At 41.2% G+C, this 13,869-nt stretch overlaps 1 long non-coding RNA gene across 1 annotated transcript; it reads right to left on the bottom strand.

Annotated features, from left to right (window-relative positions):
- Positions 1-1,001: 1,001 nt before the first annotated feature.
- Positions 1,002-10,987, bottom strand: LOC149469670 (uncharacterized). Its single transcript, XR_016311535.1, has 3 exons — positions 10,789-10,987; positions 8,914-9,151; positions 1,002-1,275 (listed from the first exon to the last, which is right to left on the bottom strand). It is a non-coding gene; the product is annotated as an uncharacterized LOC149469670 (long non-coding RNA).
- Positions 10,988-13,869: the final 2,882 nt, after the last annotated feature.

Genomic DNA, 13,869 nt, shown 5'->3' with positions numbered 1-13,869 from the left:
TCACAGGTGTGCTGGGAGGAGTATGTTGGGAGGATTAATACCCTAGAATTGGGCTTTAAAAACCTTGCAGTTATGTATAGTTTATAAAGCCATATTTACTCATTACCTATGCAGGCAATACTGACTTACTGCTCATCATGGACCTTAAAGCAACCCAGTCGACATAGTCAGGATTTTGAACTAAGGCAGGCCATTCATTAATTTTTTTTTTGTTCAACCAGCAGGTTGAACAAAAAAATTATCAGATTTCCCCATCCACATATTTGATGTGGATGGGGGAATCACTCGCGCTGTTCTATTGTGTTTTGACAGCGGGGAGCCTTTCTGGCTATAGCTGGCAGCACTGATCGTTTAGGAAACATACAATAAGATACAATGTAAGACAAGAGTGTGAGGAGGGCCCTGCTTGTGAGAACTTACAATCTATAAAGGAGGGTCAAGTGATACAAAAAGTAATAATTGTAAGGGGATGAATTGATAGAGAAAATAAAAGTTCAGTTTTTAGTTAGAGGTGAGATTTCAGAGTAGAAGATATCAGGACAGATTGGGGTAGGGAGTTTCAGAGATAGGAGAGACTCTGGAGAAGTCCTGGAGGTGAGCATGGGAGTAGGTGATGAGGTAGCTGCTCATCAGTAGGCTTGGGGGGCTGGTGATGTAGCTTTAGGCAGAGTTGTGGATGGCTTTGTAAGTTGTAGTTACTAAGTATGGCTTAGTGTAAATCCTGACCAGGGTAATTACTCCAGCCAAGATGGTTTTTTTTGGGTAGAGGTAGAGTGGGAAAGGATTAAAATGCCTCAATGCCATAGGATTGGGTATCTATAAATTTAAGATGGTTAGCATCAAACAGCATTCGTAACTATCACCAAAGAATGAGTCTCTGTTTCTTGCCATGAAGATATACCAGGAAAGGAAAATTGCAGAAAGGTGAGTATGCAATTTTTCATTATCTTGGTGCATTATGGTAGCATGCAATGGGAAATAATTCCCAGACTAGGCAGAGATTATTGCAACAGTACCATTTATTGTTACATAACTGCAGTTGAGGAATGGTCCACTATTGGTCTTCCAAAATTAAATATCAACAGTATTTCAGGATATCCAGGTTGTTTCTTTTCAGATGTTTTTTGGGTATACGATGCAATATGTGTAAGATAGTGTGCGGCACAATTATATATTATTTTTTATGCTGCCCAAGATGTAGTTGCTATAATCCTGGTGGAATGCATCTTCAATTCTTCTGGAACTTGCAAGCCTTTGGGTCCCATGTGTTTCTTTCTGCAAGGGAAACAGAGTTATTCCAATTCTTATGATAAGTTTTATTTTTGGATGATTTCTTTTCTTTTACTAGTGCAGAGGATAATTTCTGTGATAATTCTAACTTCACAAACATTTGCCTCTTCTTCTCCTTGCCATTAAATGCAGTCTCTCTGGCCTCGGCCTTTAAGAAAGTTTTTATATTACAGTTGCCTCCTGTGTCTTCCATTTGGAAAGTAACCTGGCTATCATGGGAATCCAAGGAACAACTCTAAATATGGTGGAGGAAGTTTACCCCCATCGCTGAAGGGTATAGTGCCCTGCATAAAAATCAGGAACAATTTTGTGTTCTATGGAGTAACCGCTAAGTCAATCTGGGACATATCAGAACTGATAGTTAGTTGGCTGAAATCTGCTAGTTGAGTGCTTATTTGTTTTTGGAGACACAGGATCCATCATCCAGGGGCGGACTGACAACTCATGGGGCCCCCGGGCAATAGGGGATCATGGGGCCCCTGTGTCCTTGCCCACACTAAAAAAAAAGCCTATAAAAGGTACCAGGGGCATTTCATGGGGCCCCCTACTGACCCCGGGCCCTCGAGCAGTGCCCGAGTTCTCAAATGGCCAGTCCACCCCTGCCATCATCTGATTCAGGTCTGCAGATAGGTAGACTGCCTTGAGGTCAAGGAGATGTCTCTCAGCCTATTGCATAATAGACTGGACTTCAGATACAGTAGGTAGACTGCCTTGAGGTCAGGGAGATGTCTCTCAGCCTATTACATAATAGACTGGACTTCCCTCTTTGACTCTTGGTGCTACCCTACCACTGTATATTGGCCACTGCGACTTGATTGTCCATGTTCAACAACTATACCTGGATTAGTGTCCAAAGTGCTGTGTATGCTGCTCTTAATTTGAGTATGTTTGACACCAAGCTAGCTTTGAAGGTCCATTGACCTAGTGCTGCATAGCCCTGAAAATCATGTCCCCAACCTTCCTGACATAACTGTGTTCTAGGTGGACACTGAAATAGGCAAGCAGTTTGACAGATTGTGATGAAGGGTCCACCTCCAAAGGCAATCCTTCAACTGCTCTTGGATGCGAAAAACCTATGAAAGATTTTCCCCTCCCCACTCTTTCTTGCAGTGAGATGATCGACTCCTTTCATCTCTTAGAGAGCTGCCAGCATAACAGAGAACTAAGGAAGACAGGCATACAGTATAAACTGCTTAAAAATATATACATACATTCGAAAGTGCCTGTATGACAAGTAAAAAGAAGGAGTAATCATAGTGGTGTGTATTACTCAAGAACTCAGGAGCAGACTAGAAGGAGGGCAGAAGATGAGCATTAGGAAAGCAGAAGAGAGATGATAAGAGGGGATGGCAGACATTTCTGCTGCAACTGTGGTGCATCTCATCTCCGTTAGAATCTAAAATATAGTCCCCTTGACAACAACAGGGGAGCATGCCCAAACAGGGGAAAATCAGCATGAAAGAGAAAGAGGTGTTGCAAAAAGAATCAGCAAGAATCAGAATGGAGTACTGCTACAAAGAGGAAGACTTGTTAAAAGCCTGTGTAAGGTATACTCCATAGAACAAGAGAATGGAGCTCTCTTATGTAGATCATTTAGAAGCTGCACAGAGGAGACATCCTCCAAGAAAAGGCTGAGCCTGGGTGGGACAAAAGTGATAGGTTCTAATTGCCAATCGTTTGATGAAGACATAAAAGAGAATGCTGTTTGCTGTCGACCATTTCAAAATGTATGGATAGTCAATCCTATGTGGTTGGGGGGGGGTGGAGCAACAACCCATTGTATGCTGTCATGATGAACCAGAAAAAATATTTCTAGTTTAGTAGGGAGGGCTTATAACTGCTGTTGTTTTTTTTTTCTGTCTGAGTTCCTATTGTGGAGATATCCCCTCATTTCCGTTCTGGTGACAGATGTCGGACAGCCTAAAATGTTTTGGCTGGAGTTGGGCTTTAAGTATGGACTCCAACTACATTACAAAAAATGACCACAGCCCCGATCTATAACTGGCCTTCACAGCAAGGAGCACATGTAAGGGCGACGCATGTCAAACAATAAAAGAGAAAAATTCCCATCTCAACTTACCGACCAGCTTGCAAACAAACCAAATTGTCCTGTCTAACAGTATGCGTTAAAAACAGGGGTTTAGTTAGGACACATTTGCAAATACATGCATAAGCTGCAGAGCCTCTTCACAGCACCCCAATATTCTGCAATTCCTAACTCTAAATTTTGAGAGCCCCCATAGTAGAAGCATATGTATAAATGGGTAAACTAAGGGCAGGTGAGCCGGAGGGAGCCCACCCCTCCTTAAAGGTGCAGGGGTGCACTGGACACCCAACATATAGCACAATGGCAGCCAGAGTGTCCAGATTTTGTGTACTGTTGATATGCTGGTTAGAGGGTGCACTGGACACCCTGGCTGCAATTGTGCTATATGCTTGGTGTCCAGTGCGTCCCTGTTTTTAACTCAGTGTTAGACAGGACAATTTGGTTTATTCACAAGCTGGTTAGTAAGTTGAGCTGGGAATTTTTCTCTTTTATTGTTTGACTCCAGCTACATTCCCTGATACACAGAATACCTTTGGAAAGAACAGTCACTAATGTATGTGAAAAAATACATTCAAATGTGTAATTTCTAAAAAATCATTGTTGATTCACTTTAAAATTGACCATCATCATGTAAGTATGAGACTTTTACTACACAATAATGCATGTACTATTTTATTAAATATCTTAGGGGAAAACCCTAGGGTGAGAGTAGTATTCGTTTTGGATTCTCAGTGACGTTCATGGATGGTGATTGGGCATGACTATATTCCACTTTGAAGAATTTATAGTTTAAAATTGGTGACTTGGTGCAGGTGATTCAGCCTATCAGTATCTACTCCTAATTTAAATCTCAATTTTGGTGAATTTATTATTTAGCATTGCTACATTTTAGTACTTTCAAGCTTAATATCAAGCTTTTTTTTTGTAAATTAAGCAAGTTTAGGGATCTGCATGTGTTTTGATATGAGCCCCTATACATTAGAACTACAATTATATATACTACTTGCAAATATACTGACAAAGAATGAAGATGAGAGTAGAGGGATAATCCCATCAGCTGCTCTATTTCCATCCTGTCAGAGGCGGGGGAAGGAAATCTAGCTAGATTTTTAAAAACCGAACTCTTGCACAAAAACTTTAAGTTAAATATATTCCTCACCCCTGGTTATCCTCTGCTGAATCTACTGAATCTACTTTTACCTCAACTGAAGCTTAAGAAAACAAATTGTGTAGTAATCTCAGTTTTTGTTGATTATGTATATTTATCTTGATAATACCGGTAGGTAAAATATTTGCCTAAGTAAGATGTGTATTAGTAAGAAGCTGTACACATAGATTGCTTTATTCCAAGAAGATCTGATTAGTCCATGGAATTCAGGAAGCCATCTGAATTTTTCTTTTACTTTGCCATTATTTGGTATTTCTGTTTATATTTGTTGTATTTATTTATTTCAGGTACTTATATAGCGCCGTCAATTTTACACAGCGCTTTACATATATATTTTGTACATTCTCATCAGTCCCTAATCCTCAAGGGGTGTACAAGCTAAGGTCCCTAACTTACATTCATACATACACATACTAGGGCCAATTTAGACAGGAGCCAATGAACTTACCAAAATGTATTTGGAGTGTGGGAGGAAACCAGAGTACCCTGAGGAAACCCATGTAGGCACAGGGAGAACATGCAAACTCTAGGCAGGGGGTGCCATGGTTGGGATTCAAACCAATGACCCTCGTACTGCCAGGCGGAAGTGCTAACCATTTAGCCACTGTGCTTCTACTTTTAGAATTTTTCTTTTTCTAAAGAAAATGTTTTCTATAAAAATGACCTGATTTAAAATATATATATTCCTCAATTGCCATACAGGGTATAAATCCACTTGTGTGCACATAGTTTGTACAGAGAGCAGAGCTGTCGGAGGAACCCACCAGTCCACCCACTACAGGCTGCTTGCAAAAAAATACAGGAGAGGGGCAGCTACAAGACCAGTCAGTCTTCACAAGGAGAGAGCAGTGACAAGTCCTTATTACAGGAAGATTCTGTACAGAGGCAAAGTTTCACACTGGATTACTGCACAGATCTAGAAGAAATACGCAAACCGCACCAAAATTTAAAATACATACTGTATGCCTCATGTATTTATGTTATCCCTGAGTTCGGCTTTAACTGCAATAACGTCAGTTGACCAGGATGACTGTGCTGTCTGCCTGGGTCAGGGCTGGATGGAGAAGAACAGAAATGCTTAGGTAAATAAAAAAGCTCCCATATATGTATTTCAATGATGTACCTAAATATTTGCTTGAATTATCTTGAATTGTAGCTTTTGGGTACATTCACATGGACATTTGCAGGTACAAGTGAGCATTAACATAAAACTCAATGGGGTTTATTTACTAAAACAAGAGAGTTCAAAATCTGGTGCAGCTGTGTAGAGTAACCAATCATCTTCCAGGTTTTTTTTGTCAAAGCTTAGTTGAACAAGCTGTACTTAGAAGCGGATTGGCTACAAAGCACAGCTGCACCAGAATTTGCACTCTTCAATTTTAGTAAATCAACCCTAATGTGTGAAAGACCACATATGCTTGCTTGAGTACAAGTGCATGCAGCCATGCACTTCTATGGCTGGTTGTATGCACATCAGTGGCTCCCCAGACATGGGAAAGCGCCATGAGTTTCAGAGCATCAACTAGCTCATTTGGAGGTCTTTGGCAGCTTTTTGGTCATGGACATGTTCCATGAAGTTGCTAGCAGGTGGCTGTAAGGGTGCAGGGATGGATGCACCATCTGCCAAGGTATACTGACCGCCCTCAAGTACCATTGGGTAATCATGAGACAATGGACTCTGGACTCGCAGCATATGGTACTGGAGTGTCCACAGTACTTTCCTCCTCAGCTCCTCCTGTTGTCACAGGCTCCTCAGCAAAATTGTGCTTGGGTCTGGAGAATGGAGCAAATATCAAGAAAACATGAAGAAAACATAGCTAGTTGTCCATTTATTGAGAAATTTCCATAAAGAATGCAGGAAGACTCGTGGAAGTCTAGGTGAAAGCAACAGTAAGTATTCTGCCTAGAAGCTCCTGTCCCCCTTCTTTGATCCTCCTTCTCTGAGTACAGTTTTTGCAGATAACTATCTTTAAGAATGCACCATTTTATCTTCAATGCAGTCACTGCAAAGCAATAAAAAATGTTCGGGGCACTCATATGTATCCATGCATTTTGTGTTCTGCTAGGGTAAATTGACCATCATTGTGTTGTGCAGTGAACATGCAAGGAAATCTTATGAAACTTAGAGAAATTGGTGATGCGACACAGGAGTTCATTTGGGTAAATTGACTTCATTTTTTAGTATTGAACTGTATTGTCTCCCTTAAATTGTAAAGTACTGCACAAACTGTTGGCACTCTAAAAGTTCTGAATAATAATATTATTAAAACAATTTTCCTAAATTGCCAAAGCTTTCTGTTCTTGTCTTTGCTGGTATCCTTTTTCCAGAAAATGTACATTTTGCCTGCGGTAATACCTTCCACATAATGTTATACCATTATGGTGTCAAATAAAAAGCTTTTTACACTGTGTATGCTTTTCATCATAATGACTCAGTAACTTACTAGTAGTTTCTAAGTCAATAGTTTATTACCAAAAATAAACATTTTTAAGTGCAATTGTGTGACCTGCATATAGCAATAGGTATAAGGTTTGGGCTCAGGTATACCAAGGGGTGAATTGTGTACTGGCACAATGTGCCTTGCAAGGGGCACAGCTTTTCCACCCAATCTTGCAAGGTACACCCCACAATGATGAAAGGAATGTGGTCTGGTTTTATTGCCACAGGTAGAAGTGTGTGTGTTTTTTACATTTTTTAATTACTACAAACTGAAACATAAAATTTGGGTGCTGCTGCATGTAATCCAAGTGGTGAGATTTGCCACCCGTAGACTTTAATGTTGTTTGATGCTAAGTTCTGACTTTGCAGACTTCTCGCTGGATTCAGAAATTCCCCCGGCGAAACAAAATAGGACAAATACACTTAACCCAATATATACAATATATATATATATATATATATATATATATACACTGCTCAAACATCAGACCTCAATGGGGAAAAGAATCATGCTGGAAGTCTGATATATACTGATATAAATTGGGTAATATGTTAGGAACATAAGGATGCTATATCGTTTGCTGGAAATGAAAATTATCAACCTACAGAGGACTGAATTCAAAGACACCCCGAAAAACAAAGTGAAAAAATTATGCAGCAGGCTAGTCCATTTTGCTGAAATTTCATTGCAGCAACTAAAAATGTTACTCAGTAGGTTGTATGGCCCCCATGTGCTTGTATGCATGCCTGACAATGTCGGAGCATGCTCCTAATTAGACAACGGATAGTGTATTTGGGTATTTCCTCCCAGATTTGGACCAGGGAATCACTGAGCTCCTGGACAGTCTGAGGTGCAGCCTGGCAGCGTTGGATGGACTGAAACATGATATTCCAGTGGTGTTCTATTGGATTTAGGTCAGGCGAGCATGGGGCCATTCAAAGGTATCAATTCATTTATCCTCCAGTAACTGCCTGCATGCTCTTGCCACATGAGGCCAGGCATTGTCGTGCACCAGGAGGAACCCAGGACCCACTGCACCAGTGTAGGGTCTGACAATGGGCCCAAGGATTTCATCCTGATACCTACTGGCAGTCAGGATGCCATTATCTAGCCTGTAGAGGTCTGTGCGTCCCTCCATAGATATGCCTCCCCAGACCATCACTGACCCACCACCAAAACGGTCATGCTGAACGATATTACAGGCAGCATAACATTCTCCATGGCTTCTTCAGACCCTTTCACATCTGTCACCTGTGCTCAGGGTAAACCTGCTCTCGTCTGTGAAAAGCACAGGGCTCCATTGGTGGACCTGCCAATTCTGATGTTCAATGGCAAATGCCAATCAAGCTCTATGGTGCCAGCAATGAGCGTGATGGAAATCATTTTGTAGGGCTCTGGCAGTGCTCATCCTGTTCCTCCTTGCACAAAGGAGCAGATACCAGTCCTGTTGATGGGTTAAAGACCTTCTACGGCCCTGTACAGCTCTCCTAGAGTAACTGCCTGTCTCCTGGAATCTCCTCCATGCTCTTGAGACAGTGCTGGGAAACACAGCAAACCTTCTGGCAATGGCACGTATTGATGTTACATCCTGAGGGAGTTGAACTGCCTGTACAACCTTTGTAGGGTACAGGTATTGCCTCATGCTACCAGCAGTGACACTGACCCTAGCCAAATGCAAAACTAGTGAAAAACAGTCAATATAGATGAGTAGGGAAAAAAAATGTCAGTGGCCTCTACCTACAAAACCATTCCTGTTTTGGGTATCGTCTCATTGTTGCCCATCTAGTGCACCCGTTGTTAATTTCATTAACGCCAAACAGCTGAAACAGATTAACAACCCCCTCTGCTACTTAACTGACCAGATCAATATCCCAGGAGTTTCATTGACTTGCTGCTATACTCTGAACTGAAAAGCGTTCCTTTAATTTTAATTTTGAGCAGTATATATATATTTTTTTTTTACTCACCAGTAGCTGTCTGCTGCGATTTTGCCATTTGTTTCCAGCCTGGGCACATTCTGGAGGCAATCTGCTGGCAGATGTGTCTTTCTTTTGTTTGCCTTATACAGCCTATGAGTTTGGTCATAGATCTCAGGGTAATCTTGTGTGAGGTACTGTGGTGATGAATGTATCTACGTTCACCCATCCTCTGCTGGTCCGTTTCCAGTTTTTCCACTTTTTCCTTTGCTCTTAACACTACCAAACACTGTTCAGGAAATAGGAGATGGATTACAGGTCACCAGAGAAGTAAAAAAAATCTAAATCCTGCTGTTAAATCTAAATGCATGTTGTGAATGAAATTTATTGATTTTAGGATGTGTATGTGTTGAGCAACCCATACCAATGGTGTGAATGAACATTTAGACTGGCATTTTCTACGCCATATTAAAGTTCCCAAGATTGACATTTTACCTTTGATTATAGTTTGGAGTATTCACATTGAAAACCACAGGACAGGGCATTGCAATTACTCTTCCAAACTACCATGAACAGGCTTGCCATGACTGTACATAATTTTTGTTTATCCATTTCAGCTCCAGAAGATTTTCCCCCCTTCATGACCAGGCCATTTCTTGGTATATGGCACTGAGTTACTTTAAAAGGTAATTGTGTGGTCATGCAATACTGTACCCAAACAAAATTTATACAATTTTTTCACACAAATAGAGCTTTCTTTTTTCACACAAATAGAGCTTTCTTTTGATGGTATGATCACCGCTGGGTTTTTTTTATTGATATAAACATTTTTCTGTTTTGAACCAAATATTTTGAAAATTTCTTCATACATTCTTCATACATTTTAGCCAAAATATTTTCTGCTACATGTCTTTGTTAAAAAAAAATACCAATAATAATTAGTACGCATGAAAGTTCTGGTGTCTACAATTTATGGTAAATTTACTGGAATTTTTTTTATACTACTAATGGTGGTGATCAGTGACTTATAATGGGATTGAGATAGTGCAGCGGGCAATCTGACACTAACTGATGCTGGGGGGAACTGACAACTGCCATTGACATCAACGGTGACACTGATCCAGTGATCAGTGATAATATTATACACTGTCACTGTACTAATGGCACTGGATGGGAAGGCATTGACATCTATGTTAATCAAGGAGGTAAATATGTGCCTAACTATTTGTAATATTTGTAAAGTGTGCTGCTTTTACTAAGAGATTGTTTGTGTCTCATCCCTGCAAAACAGGGATGAGAAAAAAATAGATTATTCTCTCTGTACAGAGCCCTGTGTTAATTTCCAGCACAGGGGCTCTGGGATGTGATTGTACACAGCCGATCAGCATGAATCATTAGCCGGGACTTGCTGACAGACAACATGTACAATCACAGCAGGCTTCGGTATCAGATCATCATTCTAAATTAATTGTAGTCTTATCACTGAAAACTGTCTGTATCACTACCCCCTTAAGAGTTGCTGATGTTTTTGGTCCCCTATAGTCCATCCCCCTATAGTCCTGCACAGCCAGGCAACATGCATTTCCATACAGACTTGCATTCATGAGGCAGTAATCAGTCCTTAAGCTTGTTTTTGTGGATTTTATTAGGGGAATTGAACTTGGATTGGGTAAAGGATGTATGGGATTCCCAAGGGAACGGCAACTGAGGTCAATCTTCCTTGAACTATGTACAATTCTCTTTAACAGCCAAAATTATCTTCTTGGAGAGCTAGCCAGCATCTCCTGGTGTACCACCCCAGACTCCAGATACTCCTCTATCCAGCTGTCTGAAGGAAGGGCAGGGGATCCAGTGCCTGTCGCTTTAAATATAAGCCACTAAAGTGCTCCTTTCCATTGCTGGCCCAGAGGGTGTAGGTATACTCACTCAGTCCTCTGTCTGTGAGCTGATGGGTCGGTGGCTGCTCTCAGGCCTTCCGCTGGGCAGCCCCTTCTCTGCTACACAGATGGTCCTTGCTCTGGGGTCCAATGAGGTTGTGAGCTTTCCTTCTTTCCAGCTCTTTTGCCTGTAGGTGAGCCCCTTCTGAGCTCCCTCCCAGGCTCCTGCTCTCCGTCCTCTCACTTCATCTTCCATCTGAATGCTCCTGCTGCTGAGCATGCTCTCTCACATTTAAAGGCTGCCCTGGCCCCATGCCAAGCCTCCTGTTTGGGGATTGGCCAGGGTCCCCTAAGTGTGCAAGCCAGCCCCTCCTCAGCCCCGCCCACTGCGTCTAGAATCTTTTCCAAGATCTCTAGAGCAGGGGGAGGTATCAGGGAACTGACCTGCAGAGCCTCTCAGCCCTGACCTTAATTTAACCCAACTTTTACATGTGGACTGCTACTCAGCTCACCTTACTAAAAATTAAACTCTAGTTCACCCTGGCTATCTACAGGGGCATGACACGTCTGTGCTAGCTTGGTTCTCAGGCCATAAAGAACTGACCCTTTAAAGAGGTTCTGCTTTGTTTTTTAAATGAAGGGACTTGCATTTAGCTTGCTCTACCAAACAAATACAAGCTGCTAAACAAACCATAACTGTTTTAAACTTAAACATTTCCTGTCCAATCTCCCTTATTACAGGAAAAGTACAGAACACTCAGTTACAAAATATTCCCTCAAGCCATAAGAAGAATTCAACAGATTGATGACAGAAATTTTATTTAACCTAGTGACCGCTTAGCAGCTCAGATGCTTACCACGTGATCTTGTTGCATTTCATGAAATAAGGAATGTCCTCGAGGCTTATTTCAACTTAATACATCCTTTACACAGCAGTACACCTGTACATGCACGTACAGTTTGTAGCACATCATAGTACTGTGCTTGTCAAAAGTGTCAGGAACAAATGAACTATTATTTGAAGCAATGTTTTTCATTCATTTATAATGGTCTCTTTTTGTGCTGTGAAAACTAAACCAGTAAATCTCCTGTGAAATCTATACAATAAAAACAATAGTCTATTAAGCAATGGGAAAGAAGGAAAAATAAACTTATAAAGAAATACAGATTATTGAGAAGTTGTACATAAAACTTGTCTGCCCTATTGCGTACAACTGAAAAACAACGTACTTGACTGTATCAAGAACAACCTTTCATGGCCTCCTTCATGCAATCATAATACGTAAGATTTCATGAAATTTACTTGCAGGAGCAGAATAAACTTAAAATATCCATTTGGTTTATTTTTTTGCCATGGGAAAATTAAAACCACAACTTTCTGAGATAAGATGGATACCTTTTTAGATTATGTAGGAAAATGACACACCTCTGCTATGCCCCCCCCCCTTGTGTAGACCACAAAGTGTTAATATACAAAAAAATGATTGGTTAAACCCACAAGTGTTCTTTGTCACCAATAATTTTCATTTACATTAGTGTTTCAAAATAACAAATGCAATAATTTAGAGGAATGTGTCCAACCTGCAGCACACAGGTGACATATGGCCCAAGATGGCTATGAATGTGGCCCAACACAAAATCATAAACTAACTTAAAAATGTTGATGTTTTGGGAATTTTTGGAAAAATGTATTTACACTTAGCGGACACATGCATATTATTGTCACATGGATTATATATATCCCCTGTAATAGCAATAGACAGTGACAGGTAGTCTTTACTGAGAGATCTGGGGTCTATTAGACCCCCAGATCTCTCCTCTGCTCTTAAAATCTTCGGATCATACCAAGATGATCATGTGCTTTTTTCAAACCCCTAAGGTTTTTTTTACAGCCGGAAGTGATGAGATGCTTTTCATTTCCAGTTTCTTAGACCATAGAGCTGACCAGAGACATTTCAATCTTCGATCAACTCTATGGTCAGCTGGCGGAAATGTATAAAATGTATATAAGCCCCCCACTCGCAGACCCACACAACCACAGCCCAGGGTTGTGGGGAAGAGGCCCTTGTCCCCATCAATATGGGGACAAGGTGCTTTGGGGGGGAGCCCCCTGCCCCAAAGCACCCCCCATGTTGAGGGCATGTGACCTGGTATAGTTCAGGAAGGGGGGCACTCTTTTGTCCCCCCCTTTCCTGACCTGTCGGGCTGCATGCTCGGATAAGGGTCTGGTATGGATTTTGGGGGACCCCAAGCCATTTAAAAAGACAATTTTGTCGTGGGGGTTCCCCTCAAAATGCTATCCAGAACTAAAGGGCTTAGTATGGATGGGGGGGGGGGGCACGTAATATTTTGTATTATTTTGTAATTGAAGGCTTTTATTAATTTATTTTTCACATTCGGCTGTCAGTGGGGGACTCTGCTGTCAGCTGATTATTCCTAGGTTGTTAGAGACTCTGCGGCCACCCATTCGTTAACAACCCCTGACAGTACTGACAGATACAGTACATACCGCAAGCCTGGACCACTACTTAATTACTGCATACATTTAATGATTTATTTCCTTTTGTGAATTGACTTTAAGGTCTTTTTATGAGGTATTTACCGAGTGTTTTTGCTATTTTCGGTAAATACTGCATACTAGCAATAGTGAATTGGCATTTTCAGTAAGCTTAGCCTAGACCTTGGAGTGTTTTTGAAGCATTTGTAGAGCGTTTTTGAGGCGGTTACCATTCATTTCTATGAGAAGAGGCGTTTTTGAGGCTTTTTTTTAACTCCCCAAACATGCCTCAAAGATGCTGCAAGCAGGAGTTTTTATACCTCAGTGTAAAAACATATATAGATATACATTCACGAACACAGGGAAGCAGTTTTCTTCAGCTTTTCAGGCGTTTTTTTTTAACTCAAAAATGCTTAAAAAACTCCCTTAGTGTGAAAGCAGCCTAAATGCAAAATACCCTGTGTCTATACAGTATTAACCTCTTCACGTCGGCCGAACGCAAATATGCGGCCTCCCGGCCCCTGGGCCTAGACGCCGAGCGGCCGCACATTTGTGTTCTATTAAAAAAGAACATATGTGCTGAGAGCGCGTGCCCTGCGCACTCCCAACACACATGTCCAGTACTCACGGAAA

This window comes from Staurois parvus, unplaced genomic scaffold (genome assembly GCF_062004578.1).
Source record: "Staurois parvus isolate SC_StPar_1 unplaced genomic scaffold, SC_StPar_1.0 ptg000064l, whole genome shotgun sequence".
NCBI lineage: Eukaryota > Metazoa > Chordata > Amphibia > Anura > Ranidae > Staurois > Staurois parvus.
This window is presented reverse-complemented; position numbering and strand designations above follow the sequence as displayed.